We start from the raw sequence: 19,030 nt of genomic DNA on the forward strand, positions 1-19,030 counted from the left end.
ATGAAAAATTGAACACAAATTTCTTTCCCTTTGCTGTAAACATCGAGCAAGCCCAGAATATTTTCTATAAAAACAGACATTTAATTTAAGAGGCAGTATCATGAATCCCATTTTCTTACCCATAAAATATCGCTTCCAGTCACAGTTTAGGGGAGGAAAACATTTGATAATTTGCAAGTTAGTTCTATGCCCTAAAGTCTAAACAAATCATCAGCATCTCGGACAAAGGCAAGATGACAGCAGTGAGGTTTTCTAAATCTCCATAAATCCTTCTGCAAAAGTAGAAAGAGCAACTGAGAACAGAAATGGATACTGTATTGATTTCCTATTGCTGTTGCATCAACTGGCCAACACATTTCATGGCTTAAAACAACCCAAGTTTATTATCCTATAATTCTGGGGATCCAAAGCCTGAAAAGATCTTATTGTCCTAAAATCAAAGTGCTGGCAGGGCTGTATTTCTTTCCGGAGGCTTTAGGGGAGGGTCATTTCCTTCACTTTCTTTAAAGTCTGATCATTTTGTTAGAATACACCTTTATGTGTATCATTTGGGGACTGGTTTTCCTCGCTATCGAGTGTACCTTTCCAATGTGGAGATTCAAACCATCCTTTATTTCAAGGAAATATCCTTGAATTATCCTTTTTAGTATTGTTCCATTCTATCGCCACATGTTTTATCTCTTGTAGATTATCATGAAGGGTGTGCAATGCCCTCAGCAATGGTTTCATCTCTTGAAGATGAAATACATGGCAACAGAAAGGAATTAATAATAAAAATTATTAAAATAGTAGGATAAAAGAAAAATAAATTAATAGAAAATAATATTAGCCACATACAAATAGCTAAATCAGGTTAAAATCCAAGCAGATGGTAATTATTGGAGATGACCTGGTGGCTCTCAGTCGTCACGGACAGGGAAGCCCTGAGGGTCAGATGACCTCTTACAGCGGAGCTCAATGAGAAGAGACCATTGGAATTGACCTCTATCTCACCCTTGCGGATTTCATTTGCATCTTACGCATGTGGAAGGCGTTATTCCAGGGCTACTCAACACATTTTTCATTACTATTGACACAAGACCATCATCAAGGCAGGAGATTCCTAACCTAAGAACACCCCAGCCAGGGCACCTTGTACATGTGGACACCCAGCTTGAACTGAGCCAGAGAAAAGCAATGACAGAGCTGCATGTCCTGTTACAGATCCTTCTGTCTCCAGACGAGCCCACAGGCTACACCAGATGTTCAAGCCTCACAAGACCTTCTACCTCACTCTCCCCAGCGCCAGGCCAGATGGCAGTGAGATGAGATGCTATCTCTCCGTCTTTCTTTCTCATTCACTTGTCAAGTGTAAGCCTTTTGCATGTTGGTCCCCAAGTAACTGAGAGCAGGAAAGTGGCCAGGTGTGGCCCATCCTCTATAGCTCCCTCCCAACTAAGGAACGAGACGCTCTGAACGTGTCCATGGCAAACACTTGGCAGGGTACCGGGGGCTACAAGTTTGGCAGAGGGAGGAAACTGCTAAGAATACTCTGTCCCCCAAATCTCTTTGTGTTCTCCCTGGATACCAGCCTACACCACCTCCTGAAAGCTCCCCAGAGAGGCCCTGTCACACAGGAAAGCTCCGCTAAGCCAGAGTACGTTTTTAGTACACCTGGAGTTGACAGGCCTCTCTGTCTGAAAGGCCAACGGGAGACTCTCTCCCTCTTGGCAACAGCTGCCTCATTTCAGATGCTGTAAAGGCATCTGAGAATAAAAAGCACTCTCCCATTACGGCTCACGTGTCTTCACTGCAGCTCTTTCTCCTACACACGTGCTTGGGGAGTGTGAGCTCTCAGTGGGGGTCACCTGATCCTCTGTCTCTCATCCTCATACCTAAAGGCATGCTAGAGAGATTATTTTTTAATTTTGTTTCGTATTTATTTATTTATTTATTTTGGCTGAGCTGGGTCTTAGTTGCGGCACGTGGGCTCCTTCAGTTGCGGCACGCATACTCTTAGTTGCGGCAGGCATGCGGGATCTAGTTCCCCGACCAGGGATGGAACCCAGGCCCCCTGCATTGGGAGTGTGGAGTCTTAGCCCCTGGGCTGCCAGGGGAGTCCCTAGAGAGATGACTGTGAGTGCAGTGTCTGCCAATCTATCGTTCTAGTGACTGACAACAGAAATTGCCTTTACACAATCACACTGGGGTTTATTTGCGTGAATCCCTTTGCTCTCAGTGCCTCTCCCTACCCCGCAGTGGCATGTGGGTTTCACTCCCCTCCCTTTCTCACCAAGAACCGCCCGGCGGGCCCCATTCAGGGCTGCCCTGACCCACCAAGCCTTGCCTACCCTCCTCCTCTCACTCTCTCTGCCTGGCCTCTGGCACCAGCAGCCCCTCCTATGACCCCATTTCTCCACAACCTCCCCGCTCAGAGGCTACCTCGTGAATTCTAGGGTAAGAGGACCACACTAGCTCTCGGACACCCTTCCTGCCCCTGGCGCCAGTGTCCTGGGGAATAAGCTCTGTGGCCACGACGAAGCGGAGGCAGAAGGAGTTTGTCTTCACGCTCTCAGCCAACTTATGGAGGGCTTCCTGGTTCCGAGCGGTAAAAGGATCACTGAGGGTTGATACGAAGGAAAGATGTTACGGAAGAAAGAAGTCCTGCTGGATCCTTTACGAGCGGACAAGGAACTTAGGATATGTCAAGAACTGATGTGCCCTATCCTCTGGTTTTGGTCTCTGTAAACGGGTAAAGTTGAAATAGTGAGATTTTCTTCTGAGTAACAACATTGTTCACCCCAACTTTCAAAATGTTTCCTGAAGAGCTAAGCCTTATAGGCACGTGGGTATGGGGCCAACCAGCCCCTCTTTCCAGCACTAAACAACCAGCTATCCCCAGATTCCATGGGGCCAGAGCAAATATCTATGTTGGTGATACTGGGTGAGTGAAAAGGGGCAATTTCCATGTTGCCTTGTTCCTTGGTCAATGTGCAAAACATACACTTTTACTGCATACTATAAAAATATGCATAAATGGTAGTCTGACTTCCAAATACAGAATATTTAAATCAAACAAATGCAGTTGAATTATTTACTACGTCCATGTGTATTGTGGTTTACATACATTTTTACAAACTGACCAGGAACACAACTTCTATTTATAATTTGTATCCAAAAGAACCACAAAATTACAAATTAATTTCTAAATAGACTGTTGGGATACAGCTTCTTTGTAAGCTAGTTTTTATTAGCTTTCTTTCATTTGCAGTATTTCTCCTATAAAGCAGGAGGAGAGGAAGGGGAGGGGGGAGGGGGGAGGGAGGAGAGGGGGAGGGGAGGGGGAGGGGAAGAAGAACAGGAAGAAGAAAAAGCAGCAGCAGAATTCTTCCAACATTGTGCTGAATGGCTTGAGGAGATGTTCAGATAAATTGAGCTGTCTGTCTCCATAACAACAGCAAGAACAGCACCCCAGTAATAATAACGATGACTGACTAACGTGCTAACGTGCACACACAGCAGTCTTCTGGGCAGAAAGATATCCTTGTGAGGGCTGTTAAGGCACTTGAGTCTACACCCCTCTGAATGCCGACAAAACCAACACACCACGTTTAGAATAATGATGTTCAAAGGCCCTTTAAAGAGGAGGCGGAGGAGAGGACTGATCTTACGGCCCGCGTGGTCAGACCTAAAGTAAATCCACCCCCTGCTGGAATCCAACTGGATCAAGTTTCTGAAACTTCAAAGCTAAGGATGAAACCCTGGACTTCTAGGACTCACCAAAGTCAGTTGTACTCCATGAGGCCTTTGGGGACCAACCAGCTGGCCATCCCCCTAGTGACACCTGACATCCAAACATCACCCCCATGTGCCCAGTTGAGCCCTGCTGTTCTGTGTGCTTGGACTGCTACCAGCTGTGTGCCTATCTTAATAAAGGGAGGTCAAGAACTAAAAGATACCCAGCAAGAGAAAGGATGCTGTGATAACATCTAGGTTAATTATCCAAATCTCCTAGGATCTACAAATCCCAAAATGCTTCTGTATTATTTTGCGGCCATAACAAAGCACCACAGACTGGAGGGCTTGAACAACAGAAATGGATTTCACAGCTGTGGAGGCTGGAAATCTGAGATCTAGGTCTCCGCAGGTTGGCTACTCCCGAGGCCTCTCTCGTTGGCGTGTAGGTGGCCGTCTTCTCCCTGTGTCCTCCCACGGTCGTCCCTCTGTGTGTGCCTGTATCCTAATTTCTTCTTATAAGGACATGGGTCAGAATGAATTAGAGCCCAACTTAATGACCTCATTTTACCTCAATTACCTCCTTAAAGCCCTATCTCCAAATGCAGTCACATTTTGAGGTCCTATGTGTTAGGACTTCAATATATGAATTTTGGGGGTGACACAATTCAGCCTAGAACAGCTTCCCAGAAAAAATATCTATATTTCAAGAAACTATAATCATTATATGTGATGGTATGGTCACTTTATTTTTCATTTGACATAATAAAAGAAATTAATAAAGCTAACCTCCATATTATAATCAGAGTAGAGAATATTCCTAATGTACATTCACATACTTCACTGAATTGAATAATGAAATCCTTGTCAGATTTCTTCTTGCCCTTCAGTGCAATGCAGATTTGCACTGGGGTTTAAGAAAAATAATAAATTTCCCTTACACATTCTCCAAACTGCCAAAACTTCAACAATATGAAATTCCAAATACCATGTTTTTGGACAAATTAAATTTAGGTAAGAACTACCTTTCAGGATATTTTATTATGAAAATTCCATAAAGCTCTTCCTGCAAACACTGTTCTTGACAAACCAATTTACTGCCTATGTTTTAAGTGTCAGCTCATTTCAAGAAAGAGAGAGAGAGATAGTGAAGGGGGGGGAGAGAGGGAGAAAGGAGAAAGTGTCAGTTTATAAACAGTACATTGACAAAGAACACTAATATTTAAAGATTTAAGATTCTAAAAGTTAGAAAAAAGAGGAAGATAGGTATTAATTTTTCAAGCGTATAATAAATGCAAATTTTATCAATATGTATTACCAAATATTCTTGCTAAAGAATGTATGAGCATTAATGACAAACGGAGATTAGACAAAAAGTCATAAAATCATTCCATAGTACAGGCTCAATGAGAAACATGTGAGTTTGTGTCTTTAGTTCCTTTATAATATATCTTAGGTGCACATAATATACTATAACATCTTAATTCAACAAAGAATCAACAAGCACCTGTTATTTCCAAAGCAGTGAGGCTAGATTTTGAGTGATCGAGGGGGTTAAGGAATGGACTATAGGACCATGTTCTCAAATAACTCCTAGTTGTGAGAGGAGACAAACAATGAATATCCATGTTGAGGTAGCTGAGAAAATGCACGAAATATGAAACTCCCGTTTCTCCTACAAGTCAACTCCTACAAGGACTACTTTCTCTCCTTCCCTTCTCTTCCTCCTGCCCCATATGTCACCTACTCTCCACCCCACTGCCTCTGCTGTGAGGTCACCCTGCCCCTGGCCACACAACACCATACTGAGTCACCACCAGGAGCCACTTTCCGTGCCCCCCGTAGAGTCCCTACGACCACCTGGGTGTCCTCCGTGCCAGTGCGGAGCAGAGGCCCATCTCCTCAGCAACAACGCCTGTGTTTCTACTCGGCCGAGCATCCCCTCCCCTCCTGGTCACATGGGGCAACCTCTAAAGCTGCTGTGCTCCAGAATTTCCAACTGCAAGCAGGGCAAACACCCCTGTGCCCCTGGCTTCCCTTCCTGTCACACTTCGTGCTGCCCTTTCCCACTGCGGGTAACTGCAAAGGAGGGTCAAGATGTGCTGCTGCACCATTCAAGCAGCTATCTCCTTTCTTGCCTCCTATGCCTCCCTGAAGTTTTTATGGGGAGAGAATCTTCATTGAAGTCAGGGGTCTCCAAACTAGCCCAAGGAGGACCAAATCCAGGCCTGGCCCTGCTTTTTTATGGCCCGAGAGATAAAGACTATTTTTTTTTAAACCTTTTTTTAATGGTTGAAGAAAATCAAAAGCAGATTTGGTGACACACGAAAATTATTTAAATTCAAATTTCAGTCCTAAACAACGTTTCACTGGCACACAGACACACTCAAGGGTTTATGCGTTAGTCTGTGGAAGCTTTCGCGCCAGAATACAGAGCGGAGTGGTTGCAAAACCTAAAATATCTACTATCTGACACATTACAGAAAAAGTGTGCTGATCCCTGCCTTAAGTCTGACCCTCTACTCTCTCTATTCTAGGACTTAAGTAAGACTTGACGTGCTGGCCCAGCCTTGCTTTTGATATGTAAAGCTGGCTATAAATCCCCCTTCTCCCCAGAAAGCCTGCCTTTCAAGATCGGCTGCTTCACCTCAGGTTCTCAAAAAAAAAAAAAAAAAAAAAGAGCGGGCTCTGGGAGTTAACAATGACCTCATTATTTCTTCTTTCCACCCCTGCTTTAGAAGTCCTTACCGGCATTTTAGATAATGGAGATCCTGGTTACTTGGAGGCGGGAAGCTGTGCCCAAGGACAAACAAGACCACAAGAATATTTTTCAAAAACCATCACCTTCGGTGCAAATACAAACTACACCAGGCAGGGTACGGAGGGACATGCACCATAAGGCAATAAGGAGACGGGAACAACGGAGGGACTGAATGAGACCTTGACGGCCGAGGAGGATGGTGGAGAGTGCACACAGGAGGGAAAGGCACAGCCCGAGAAAATAATACAGGCAAAAGCCTCAGAACCTGGGCGCTCGGGCCGTTCCTCCAGGAGCCTGGCGGTATTTGCAGACAAGGAGATACTGGAAAGGAGGGAAACACAGTGACCTCTTAAAAGGCGAACGATCACAGTCGCTCATGTTCTGAGGCAGATGAACCAATGTTGCAACGACTCCAGATACATATTGTCAATGTGCGAAAGGGGATGCAATGCGCCTCGCAACCAAGATGTTCAGCTTTAATTGCCTGCAGGCAGAACGTGGGCGAAACCAAGAAAACATATTCACATGAATTTTACCCTATCTCGTGAACACAAAGAAAGACATAAATGAAAAGGACAGTCGATACACAGCTCAGGGAAAGGGGAATCCGAGCATTTTTTACAGTCTCTTCCCGTCTCATTTTCCCCACTTGCTTCATAGTCTGCTCTTTCCAAGTCAGATGCCCTGTGACTCCTTGTGTCTATCCGTCTTGTTCATTTTGGCAGCACCCTCTAATTCCTGCTTAGTAATATTAGGTATTCGATAAACATTACTGAAATGAACATTCCAAGATATGTAATTCCCAACAAGAAATCTCAAAGGAATGAAAAACGAGTCCATAAATGGTCATGACTGTCATGTGACCAAATAAAATAGGAAATCATAGTGAGTCTAGTCTCTCCTAATTTGTAGAGCAGATGTGTTCCTGAGCTATTGAGTGAAAATACGTTATATTAATGCCATCACAGAATTCCTTTATAGAACTACATTGCATTCTACTCTTGTAGAATACATCTGAGCATGATGACAGAAGGATGGGATTTAAGTTCAAGAAAATATCAGATGATTTTCTTATTAAATGATCCAATACAAGATGCTGACTTTTCTCATGGAACATGTTTCATAGCCAGGTCCAGTCATATGGGGGAATGGCACTGCACAGTGACTCAAGGGCACTGGATCGAGAGTAAGAAATGGACTTAAATCACTTGATCTGTTTGGATTTCAGCTGATGGAGTTCAGGACACACTACTCCAAAATAGGGTACCTTGGTATAGGGAATATTTCCAGCTGAAGGAACCTGAGGAATGGCACTCGCAGAAAACCCTCACTGGACGGTCAGCTCCCTACGGCCAGAAGAAAGGAGCACCTTTACCTGGGACGACAAAGGCACACATAGAGGAATCCGCAGGCACAGGGCTTGCAGAGGTTCCCCCAGTTCACTACACTCAGCTCACCTCTCTTCTATCATCTCTTCCACCATTTTCTAGTCTTCATCAAACCTGGCATAAAAACACTCAGGTTTAACCGTTTCTTTGGGTCTTCATTTCCTTATGAAGGCTCCCATGTCAGGGAAACCTTACACTAAATAAATGTGTATGCTTTTCTCTTGTTAGTCTGTCTCTTGTTACATGGATCCCAGTCGATAACTTAAAAGGAAAGAGGAGGGCTTCCCTGGTGGTGTAGTGCCTGAGAGTCCGCCTGCCGATGCAGGGGACGCGGGTTCGTGCCCCGGTCCAGGAGGATCCCACGTGCCGCGGAGCGGCTGGGCCCGTGAGCCGTGGCCGCTGAGCCTGCGCGTCCGGAGCCTGTGCTCCGCGACGGGAGAGGCCACAACAGTGAGAGGCCCACATAACGCAAAAAAAAAAAAAAAAAGGAAAGAGGAAAAAGATTAGTTTCCTCCCCTACATGGCACTTCGTCTGCCGAATTTGAAGAGGATGTTTGAAGAGGACGACAGCTAAAATATCTTCTGGTTTTAGAGCCCATGAAATTATTCCATCGGATTCTTAAATATTTAACCCAATTTGTTGAGTGGCCACTACGCAAAACATCATGCCAAGCATGTGACTGGATTCAAGAAGAAATGGTGGAAAGAAATGAAGAGTGGTCCCCCCAGCCTCAGGAAGCTTCCGTGCTCTTTGCCCTTGGGCAACAATCCATGGGACCAGGAACTGCTGTTCAGTTCTCTAAACAATGTCCCTAGATCTGGATTTAAGTGAATTATGCCTGCTAATTGCTTTCTTCAGCTTTTGCCTAGATGATTCCATCCTTTCTAGTTGTAACACCCCTAGTAATTTGTGTTTTAATGAAGAGAGTCACACAGAGGCATGAGATTTATTTGCAACGTTTTTTGTTTGTTTGGCTGCATTGGGTCTTCGTTGCTGCAAGTGAGCTTTCTCTAGTTGCGGCGAGTGGGGGCTACTCTTCGTTGCGGTGCACGGGCTCTAGGCGCGCAGGCTTCAGTAGTTGTGGCTCACGGGCTCTAGAGCGCAGGCTCAGTAGTTGTGGTGCACGGGCTTAGTTGCTCCTCGGCATATGGGACCTTCCCGGAGCAGGGCTTGAACTCGTGTCCCCTTCAGTAGCAGGCAGATTCTTAACCACTGTACCATCAGGGAAGTCCCCTGCAACATTTTTATTTCCATAAACGTTATGTTTCCACCATCACATGGCCTGCATTGGTACGGCTCTGTAGTCATCTCCATCAAAGCCACCTCTAGCAAGAGCAGTATCTGTCTCCCGACTGGCTTCCTTCACTTCACTTGGGTCACAAAGCTTCTAACTCAGATACCATGTGAAGCTACACAGTGCTATGCTAACTGGCCTTATTGATTTGCAGGCACTATAATTTCACTCTGTGGAACACATGCCTTCTTGGATTGGCCATGGCCTCTTTCTTGCTTGTCACTGAGCAAAACCTCACAGTCACATGTTCTTAGAGTAGCTTGGCAAGTAATTCCAGTCCCACTTTCCTCTGACTCTAACTTGTACAGGATTTAGCAATGTTCTCTAGCTGGCAGGTTAAATGATGATGGAGTTATTAAATTTATGCTTTCAACCCCTCCAGGAAATTCATTACATCCCACTGAACTTTGCCTCTGCTCCTTTTAGCTTTTATGATGCACCCAGGAAAGATAGTTCTAATTTATTATGCATTGCAATATCAAAAAATTTTGGATCTAGAAATACAGTATACTGGAAGTACAAAATCCTCGTATCTTCTTCTTAAAGACCTCCTTGTCTCATTTATCAAATTACCAATTGATAAAAGTTCAAGTGAATACAAGTATGACTAAAATTACATAAATGCATCACATAGGCAGTCTCATCACTATGCATCTATGTCATGCCTTGTATTCCACTTATTTATTTATTTCTTCCTCACTACTAACAGTAAGAGCCGTTTCTACATTCCAAATTGGATCTGGGAAAACCTCCAGTGGGAGGAGATGTAAAGCACTGGTGGCGTTGGTAGAGCTGAATTCTGAAACGTACCCCCTGGTGGTGGTGGAGTTGTGGAGACGTTCAATGCATCTTCTTCGTTTCCATATTTGCTCCTCGTGCACTTTGGATGCTCCTAAGATATTTCTTAAGTTATATTTGAAACAGAGGTTAGTTATCAGCTTTCAAGGCAGCAGTGTATAAGCAGCAAGTAATACTACCGTTAGCGCGTATTATGTTCTGATCGTTAGAATGCTCTCACTATACTGCATGCCTTAACCCTGGCCACCAAGAAATGTACCATAAGACATTCTAATCTTACCCTCCATCTACCTCATCTACCTTCACATGCACATATGGGCACCATTTTGGATTGACAAGCTTTTCAGAAGCTTATATTAGTTAACCACCTCTAACAAGTTATTTATCCACTTGCAAAGTAAAGGGAGAGAAGTACAAGAGGAAGGGAAAGGATTGTATTCTGCGTGTCTACTACCCACCTAACCTGTTAGGTATTTTACACACGTTTTCTGTCATTAGTTCACACTTATGGCTTAACATTCAAGAGTTATGAAAAATAAAACACATATATTCTGCATAATTAAAAGTGATTCCTGAGTGAAACATGCTTTATCTTCTGAAACTGGCAGCCCAGCTTTGTTCCAGGGATGGACTCCAGTTGTGATTTGCAGGATATATGCTTTCTGGCTGATCGACAAGCTTGGAGATCAGCCGGGCAGCAAATCTGAAAACAAACCAAGAGTAGGTATTTGCCAGTGACTTCTTGGAAGGCAAACATCACAGCCCTGAGCTTAATTTGGACACCACAGGCTTTAAGTAAAAGTTCTGCCAAAACTAGAGTCAAGCAGAGAATCACAGCGTTGGAAGGAAAACCCAAAGGAATCATTTCCAGGAAGAACAAATTCTAAGGTGGTCCAGGATGCCTGGCAATGCTTTTTACTGTTTTTGAGACAACGTCTTTATTTTTAATCTGATGGGTGTAAACTCCTGGCCAGGAGAATCTGGGTGATGTTAGAGCAATCCAGCCCTCTCACAGGATTTCTAATTCTCCCACCATGTCTCTCAGCACGTACCAGCAATACGACATGCTTTTCTTTCTCCTTCCCTTCCCTTCCCTTCCCTTCCTTTCCCTCCCCCCCCTTCCCTTCCTCCCTCCCTCCTTCCCTTCCTTCCTTCCTTCCTTCCTTCTTCTTTTTTGGCCTCACTGCAGCATGCGGGACTTCCCCGACCAGTGATCAAACCAACACCCTCTGCAGTGGAAGCGGGGAGTCTTAACCACTGGACCACCAGGGAAGTCCCACAACATGCTTTTCTTTTCCATCCTTTTGTGAGAAGCCATTGAGAATACTGAATGGTAGGAAGAACATTCTCATCCAGATGATATTTCTACTTTATTTTCCCTTTAAGCTTTGTGGTTGAAGACACCAGGTCTACTCATTGTCTTACGGTTCCCCATAGCCTACAGCATTACTAGCATCGAGTGGAATTCTCTCTGCGTGTGCATCATTAATTAACCAAGGTTTGTGTTAGGACAAGCTATCATCAAGGAATCAAGACTGCATCTAGAAATGGGGATCCGATACAGAATGAAGGCACAGAGGCCGACCAGAGAGGAGAAGGAAGCAGCGATGCCATCATTCCTCTCTCCTCCTTACCTCAGTCCCTCATAAGATACAGGCAGCGGTGGAGAGAATACAGGCCAGGTACATGCAGATTATCCCTGTCATTTCTCCCTGGGTCTTCTAATAACCCACATTTTATCCAGGAAAAAAAAGACGTATCATGTGGGACGATTTCAGCCCTAAGTCAGGAGGTCTTAACTCCAGACTGCTTTTATAATGAGGGAAATTATTATTTCATATAACAGAAAAGGGAACTGTGGCAGTTCCAAGACTCCCTTCGCCCTTCAGGGCACAGGAGAAGCTACTGCAGTTCTCCAGGCCTCACGAAGACTGGCTTACATCCAGGAGAAGACGGTGTACTGCTTTCTAGTAGGCTTCTGCTTTCCCAGAAGCAGATCTTTGATCTCTTACTGAGTTCTGCTTCCAAGCACCCTCACATGTCATGGGGATGGTGGATGAACCTGGAACATGCCTGCCCCGCCAACATTGTCACCGGGGTGCTGAAGGCTTCCTCCCTTTATTACGACCGAGTGTGACCTCAGTGGCCACGACAGCCACTTTTGGGATCTGGCTCTTAAGGCTGCCTCAGTCCCTCCCCCCACCCACCCTATCCCAACCCCACCCACCCTATCCCAACCCCACCCCTGCCCACAGTCCGCCAGACAGTTATCTGTGTGTAGCAAATGCTGGCCCCGTTTTGAGGTTTCCTGTCCTGTCTCTGGTGTTCCTACCACCCCAAATACATCAGCTCATTCAAGTGAAATCGAGGTGGGTAGAGAGGGCAAAGCTTTACCAAGCTTCACCAGAAAGTTCCATTGTATCCTCATTTTGAGCCCCATCAAAATTCCAGTTATATAATACTTTCTAGATATTCTGCACACTATAGACACTCATTCAATGTTGCTTACCTTGTGTCTTTCTAAAACAGAATCCTTCCCTAAATATCATTTTGTGAGTTTCAAAAGAACTATTCAATGATTTTTTTAGGAAATAGCTCAGAAAGTTGGGATAAGAAAAGCCAACTGAATGCTAAATTGACTGCAATGTCTTTTTATTATTCAAGGCCAAATTTAATCATTTTTAAAAGAGTTCTAATCTTCATTATCTATTAAACCTATGAAAGCCTTAAACATTATTGTCTTGCTATCAAATGGCATATACAGGAAGAGAAATTACACTTAGTTTTACTACTCAAGGAATTAGAATTACTATTTCAGTAACAGAATTGCTATTACTATTCATATTAATTTCTTACGAATAAAGTTTTAAAAGAAAAATGTATATATATATATTGCTATTTAAAGCAAGGACCATATACTTTTATGACATCTCTAAATTCACACTGAACTCTGCAGCTGGCTACATTCTTCTACACACACTAGCTCTCCGTGAGCCTCTTGCAGTAACACAATGGAAGCACTGCTATTGGCGGTACCTCTTTATGGATGATTTAGCTGAAAGTCCTGCGTGACAATGAACTGACTGAGGATGGAGGGTCTGAAGGTCAACCCAGAACCCAAGACTTCTAATTCGAAACCTCATGCCCTTTCACATAGTATTTTTAAATTAATTTTTAAACAATTTCTCTTGTGCAAAATATCTGAAAGCAAATTATCTCTGTCATTGGAAATACTGCTTTGTAACGTTCAGGCTGATGAAAAGTCTATTTGGACGAACGACAAAGCATGACGGCTAGTTCACTTACATTCTAATGTTCAAAGTACAATGATGCAATGTAATAATTTTGCATTTGATTTTACTTCCAATCTACTTTACAACCAGTTACCAGTTTTTCCATCCTTGCTATCTGGGTCTTTAAAGTCTAAGCTGATATCACGTTTGCGTAACTAAAGATACAAACATGAGGCAAGAGAGAGAAAGGTGAGATAGGGAGGTTGTAAGGGTAGTATTGTGTGTCCCCTCGGGATAAAACATCCAGCTGACAAAGACCGGCTTTTCTGCTATTTCAGTATCCACCATGTTTTCTATGTCGCCCCAGTGGGACCGGTGGACACAGCATGCTCTCGCATGACCCACGTGAGAATGAGGATTGCAGATCCTATTCTGAAGTTCTGCCTCAACAGAATGGCCAGGGCCTAAAGGCAAAGGAATGAAACGAAGGAGCTTGTTTTAAACGCCATTCTAGCATCATGCTTGAGGATCTGTCATAACGTCATGGAATCCATAACCAGAGACTTGAAAGTCCCTGCGCACAAACGCTGGAAATCACTGCGGCCCTTCCCCTGCAGCGTGCCCTCACTCGCGCCATCTGTTACTCCTGAGGGCTGCTTCTGAAGCATCACGCACAGTGGATCTTCGTGTTGCGTTTAGGCACACTGATCTGTTCCTCTTGACGTTTCCTGGCTGGCTCTTATAGTAGCTTTCAACCAGCCCATCTTTCTTGGACTGGAGTGTATTTTCAATGCCAAGTTCCACTGCTGAGCTGGAATACCCACTTCGGACTTTTGGACACTGCATTAAGAATCCTGACCCCAAGAAAAATGGCAAAGAGTCCACAAAATGTCATGAAAACACAGACTTCGTTCATTTATCAGAGCATTATTTTGACACATGCCCTGATCTTCTTTGGTCATAAAAATTATGAAGAAATGAAGCAGTGGTACCTGCATGGACAGTAGGAATTCAGGCTCCACATTACCCTCCATGAGGCCATTTCCCAAATGAAGCTAGTTCCTCAGCCCGGCCCAGTTTGTTCCCATCTCTCCGCCTTTGCCCTGAATGTCAGACACTAAGATCCATGACTGCCTCACAGCTAAACCCATGAATAGTGTCACTGAAGGGGACACGGAACCACACGTCTCTCAATGTCTGTCCTTCGGCCATCAAATGCCACGTTATGTGCATTCCACATCCTGAGAGCACGCAAATCTTTCTTTTCTTTTCATTTCCACCCAGATCATCCCATGAGCATTTTGAAAAGTGCTTTTCTCAGTGAATACACATTTTTCTTTCTTTTTTTTTTTTTTTGGATAACAAGAAAGTTTAGAAACTGCTGAGCCACAGGTCCACTTATAGCTAAGCCTTCCTGTTGACCTGTGCTTTAATTTCTGCTTTCCAACTCAGTCTCCTACTGGTAATAGGCTGTACACCCAAATTCCAAGCTGGATGGTTTGGACAATGACCCACAGGGACTGTTCCTGCTAAGCACTTCCCTCCGTCTCACAGATGGACTCAGTTTCTGCTTTCTCTTGCCTGAATCTTTATGGATTCCCCTAACCTTCAATGGCAACTACTGAAGCTATCAAAAAGCCCTTGTTCCCCATGGCCCTACATCCTAGGTTTACACTCTGTCCTGTCCTAGAATCAGCTAGAAATGGGTGTGATGATGGGGACTCCTCTGGCCTTCTGCCCTTCAGCTCTTCCTCACCTCTACACAGATCCCACTGTCAGCTATATTAGCCATGCTGCAGCCTAACTATGCATTACTATTACTCATGTATGTACGTATACACACACGTAGGTATGATGGATATGTATGCGTGTGGGTGTGTACATGTGCAGACATATATAGCTATGTATATACTTGTGTGGGTGTGTATGTGTGTATGTATGTATATGTCCCACCTCCTTGCTGGGGAGCAAATAAACTTTTAAAGTTGTCTATCAAGTGCCCTTAGAGAAGGATTAGACAAGCAGATATGGTTGAAGTGAGAGAAAAAAATGTCATCAGTGAACTGGTAAACTCTAGAACCACTGCTCTTTCCAGTCAACTATCAATATTTCAAATGCCCCTATTTTTGCAATATCACTTTACTTTCCAAACAAACTTCTACAAAGATCTGTTGATCTTACTTTCAAAACAAATGTTATGAAAGACCTAAACACAAGAAACTGACTCACAAGGACACGTGTCCTATCAAATAGACACAAAAAACTTTTTAAGGAGAAAAATGCAAATAGATGATATTATACATGATTGTTTTTTATGAGTTTTCAGAAACACTTAGGAAAAAAGTGGGAACCAATGTTGAGTTGTCAACCAACCTCACCAGTGTCAGACATTCCACAGAATTCCCACGTGGCTGTGCATGCGTCATGCAAGGAGCAGATTTGGAATCAAATAACCATGAGACACATGTGAAAATGTATTAGAGCACACTTGTTGCAGAGAAATTAAACAAAGGGGGGGAAAGCCATTTGCAGGAAAAACAAAGGTGGAGACATATGGCAAAGCTGTGTTCTCATCAAAGAAGAGAACAGTAAATAAATTACAAAGCAGCGGCAAGGTGAAGGAACAGAAAAAAGGCCCCACAGAAAACAGCATTTCCTTGGAAACAATTCATTATCTTGAAGGAAATTAAATAGAGGTCTTTTACTTTTAGACAGAGGAATATTTCATATGGAAATATCAGTTCCAACACAGATAGGAAAAAGGAAAGAAGGTGAATTAGTGTGCCCGCTGTCAGCAACATTTTTCTCTCTGCAGAATTTTTTGTTATTTACATTAAGTACTAAGCTTGTCAACAGTAACAAGATAAGGAGCCAGAATAAATTACTTGGACCCAACAGTTCAGAACAGAGCCGAGGGCGCAGCTAGGTCACGTGCTGTATGAATCCCACATAAAGATCTGGGGAACACGTCCACCCATGAAGACTGAGTTTGATTTTTATTTTTTCCACCAGGGCCCCCAAACTACTCTCCAAATGCTGCTAAATGGTGAAATGTATCATAGGCACGCGTTACACTCTCCTGCACAGGCTTTGGGTAGCACGCTGGCGATGTTCCTCCCTGCACACGGAAGCCAGCTCTGTCCACCTGAAGGGCTGAGAGGACCACGTGAATCACTGAGCAGAAAGCAGCAGGAACACTTTCTGAGATGGGGAGGTGGCCCGTAAATATGAGCTACCTTTCCTTTTATCTTTCAGCTTTCTTCTGTAAAGAAAAATGTATTTGACTAAAATTCCTAGAGTCCCCTATTGTAGGGAGCAGCTTAGTGAACTATAGAGCAAAAACCTCACGTCCAGGTGAGCAAGAAGAAATAAGAACATAATAGTAATAATAAGCAGCTGAAGTATATATATTGGAAAATGCAGTGAAGTAAGTTTGAGTAACTAGATATTATTCAACCCTTATTTATTTATTTTTTTTGCGGTACACGGGCCTCTCACTGTTGTGGCCTCTACCGTTGCGGAGCACAGGCTCCGGACGCGCAGGCTCAGCGGCCATGGCTCACGGGCCCAGCCGCTCCGCGGCATGTGGGATCTTCCCGGACCGGGGCACGAACGCGCGTCCCCTGCATCGGCAGGTGGACTCCCAACCACTTCGCCACCAGGGAAGACCGACCCTTATGTTTTTATACCACTTCATGTTTATAAATCATCTTGTAAAATTATGAGATGAGATCAAAAATTATGATATATTTTACAAATGAGGGAACTATACCTTGGAGGGACACGCCCCAGTCGTACAGCAGATGGAAAGCAAAACTGAGATGTCCACTGCAGTCTCAGGAAAGCTAACCTAGTGTTTCCACAAAGTCATGTCCCTCAGGAATTGGGAAAAGCAGAACTCTCCACGGCCCTCTAAAATACCTGCTTTTTTAAGGAGCTATATAACCCCATTCTAATGAAACTCTACCAACACCTACCTAAAGAAAATTACCAGCTCTCTCATTATGGTTTGGGTGAAAGTCACTAATTCATTGACACATAAAAATGGGAAGGTTTTTCTAAAAATAAGTAATTCAATTCTTGAGGCAAAAATTATTGATGTTGGGGCTTCCCTGGTGGCACAGTGGTTGTGAGAGTACGCCTGCCGATGCAGGGGACACGTGTTCGTGCCCCGGTCCGGGAGGATCCCACGTGCCGTGGAGTGGCTGGGCCCGTGAGCCGTGGCCGCTGAGCCTGCGCGTCCGGAGCCTGTGCTCTGCAACGGGAGAGGCCACAGCAGTGAGAGGCCCGCGTACCACAAAAAAAAAAAAAAAAAAAAAATTATTGATGTTGATGTTTGTGCTTATTGTTCATGAAAGAAGGTCACTTCTTTTCCATCACAAGGTAGCCCAAGGCTGGATAAGCAATCAAGTCTTTAAAGTGTATGTGCAGTTGGAAGGACCCTTCAGTAACTGCTTCCTGGCCAGGATGGACTAGGCAGCTCACATGGTATTTGGACACAAAGAGGAACAAGATAAAATCTAAACTCGGTTTGTAAATAAACAGTGATATACATAAATACGGTTATGTAAATAAGCAGTGATGAGTCAGTCGGGAAATGTAATAATAGTGGATCAAGAAGACAGGCAGGAGGGAGCATCTCTGTGCACCTCAACCAGGAAGGACACAATTTGAGATGCCAACCCAAAGGAAGGGAGTCTTAGCTGGTCCAAAGAAGCGGGGGAGATTCCAAACAATCAAGACAGACAAGGGAGGAGGACCTGCTCAGTGAAGTCAACAGTTTGTGCAAAGGCAGAAGCACAACAGAACTCACGATCCTTGAAAACTGAGCATGATTAGGCACTTGACACATGGGTGGGTGCCAGTGAAGAAAGACAGTGATGCAGAATCGTGGAGGGGGGCAAAAAGAGGGACCCTTCTCACACGTGCCCACCAATGGCTATCCTTGTATTACCGGTGGGTATTATTTACTACTTCCTTTTAATTATTCTTATTTAAATTAAAATTTTTATTTATTTTTAAATTTCTATTTCTAATCTGTAATTTGAAGATCAGAGATCAACACTCAAAAAGAGGAAGGAAGAAGGACGGATGGCAAGGGGGGGCGGGGAGAGAGAGAGAGAGAGAATGAGAATAACGGATCTTCTATTAACTCCAGATGCTGAATACACAGTTACTGGAGCTTACTGATGGACTAACACAAGGCATGTCACCATCACTGAAAAACGAACTATGCCAAGGGGCAAAAGACAGGTGTTTCAAGGTTCTCAAGGTTCTTCTATCTTGCTGGGAATACAGGAGACCACACACAATAAGGTCTCATGGCCAAGCCAGTAAAATCATGCCACAGGGTAAAAGCATCACCAAGAAGTATTCCCAAGAACGCACAGGGCAAAGACGGGCGCCAAGGGAGACACTGATGGAAAAGTAGGACACGTGGAATTTGATGAAGGGTGAAGTCGGAGGCAAGGGTCTGTACACAAGGAAGATAGTATCAACAAAAGCTCTGAAGGCAAGTCGCCTATAAGATGTTCACCATCTATACCAGAAGCGATGAGATGCTGAGTTGATCACTTTTAAGACAGTGGAGAAGACGCAGTAGAGAGACACTCTTAGATTCCATGACATTTTGATGATGTGACATTAAGAACTAGCGTCAACCAGGGCTGGGGGAGCAAAGTGGCAGGAAATGTTCACATGGATAACTTGAGCAAGTATTTATTACACCAGTAAGTACCACGGTCTCAGCACTGGGGGTGGTCTTGGAGATAACAGAGATGAAGGAAACATGATCTGGTCTATAAGGAACTCAGAGTGTCACAGAGCCACACCAGAAAGAAA

The sequence above is a fragment of the Monodon monoceros genome, unplaced genomic scaffold, assembly GCF_005190385.1.
Source record: "Monodon monoceros isolate NGI ecotype Baffin Bay Population unplaced genomic scaffold, NGI_Narwhal_1 Super_Scaffold_22, whole genome shotgun sequence".
Taxonomy (NCBI): Eukaryota; Metazoa; Chordata; class Mammalia; order Artiodactyla; family Monodontidae; genus Monodon; species Monodon monoceros.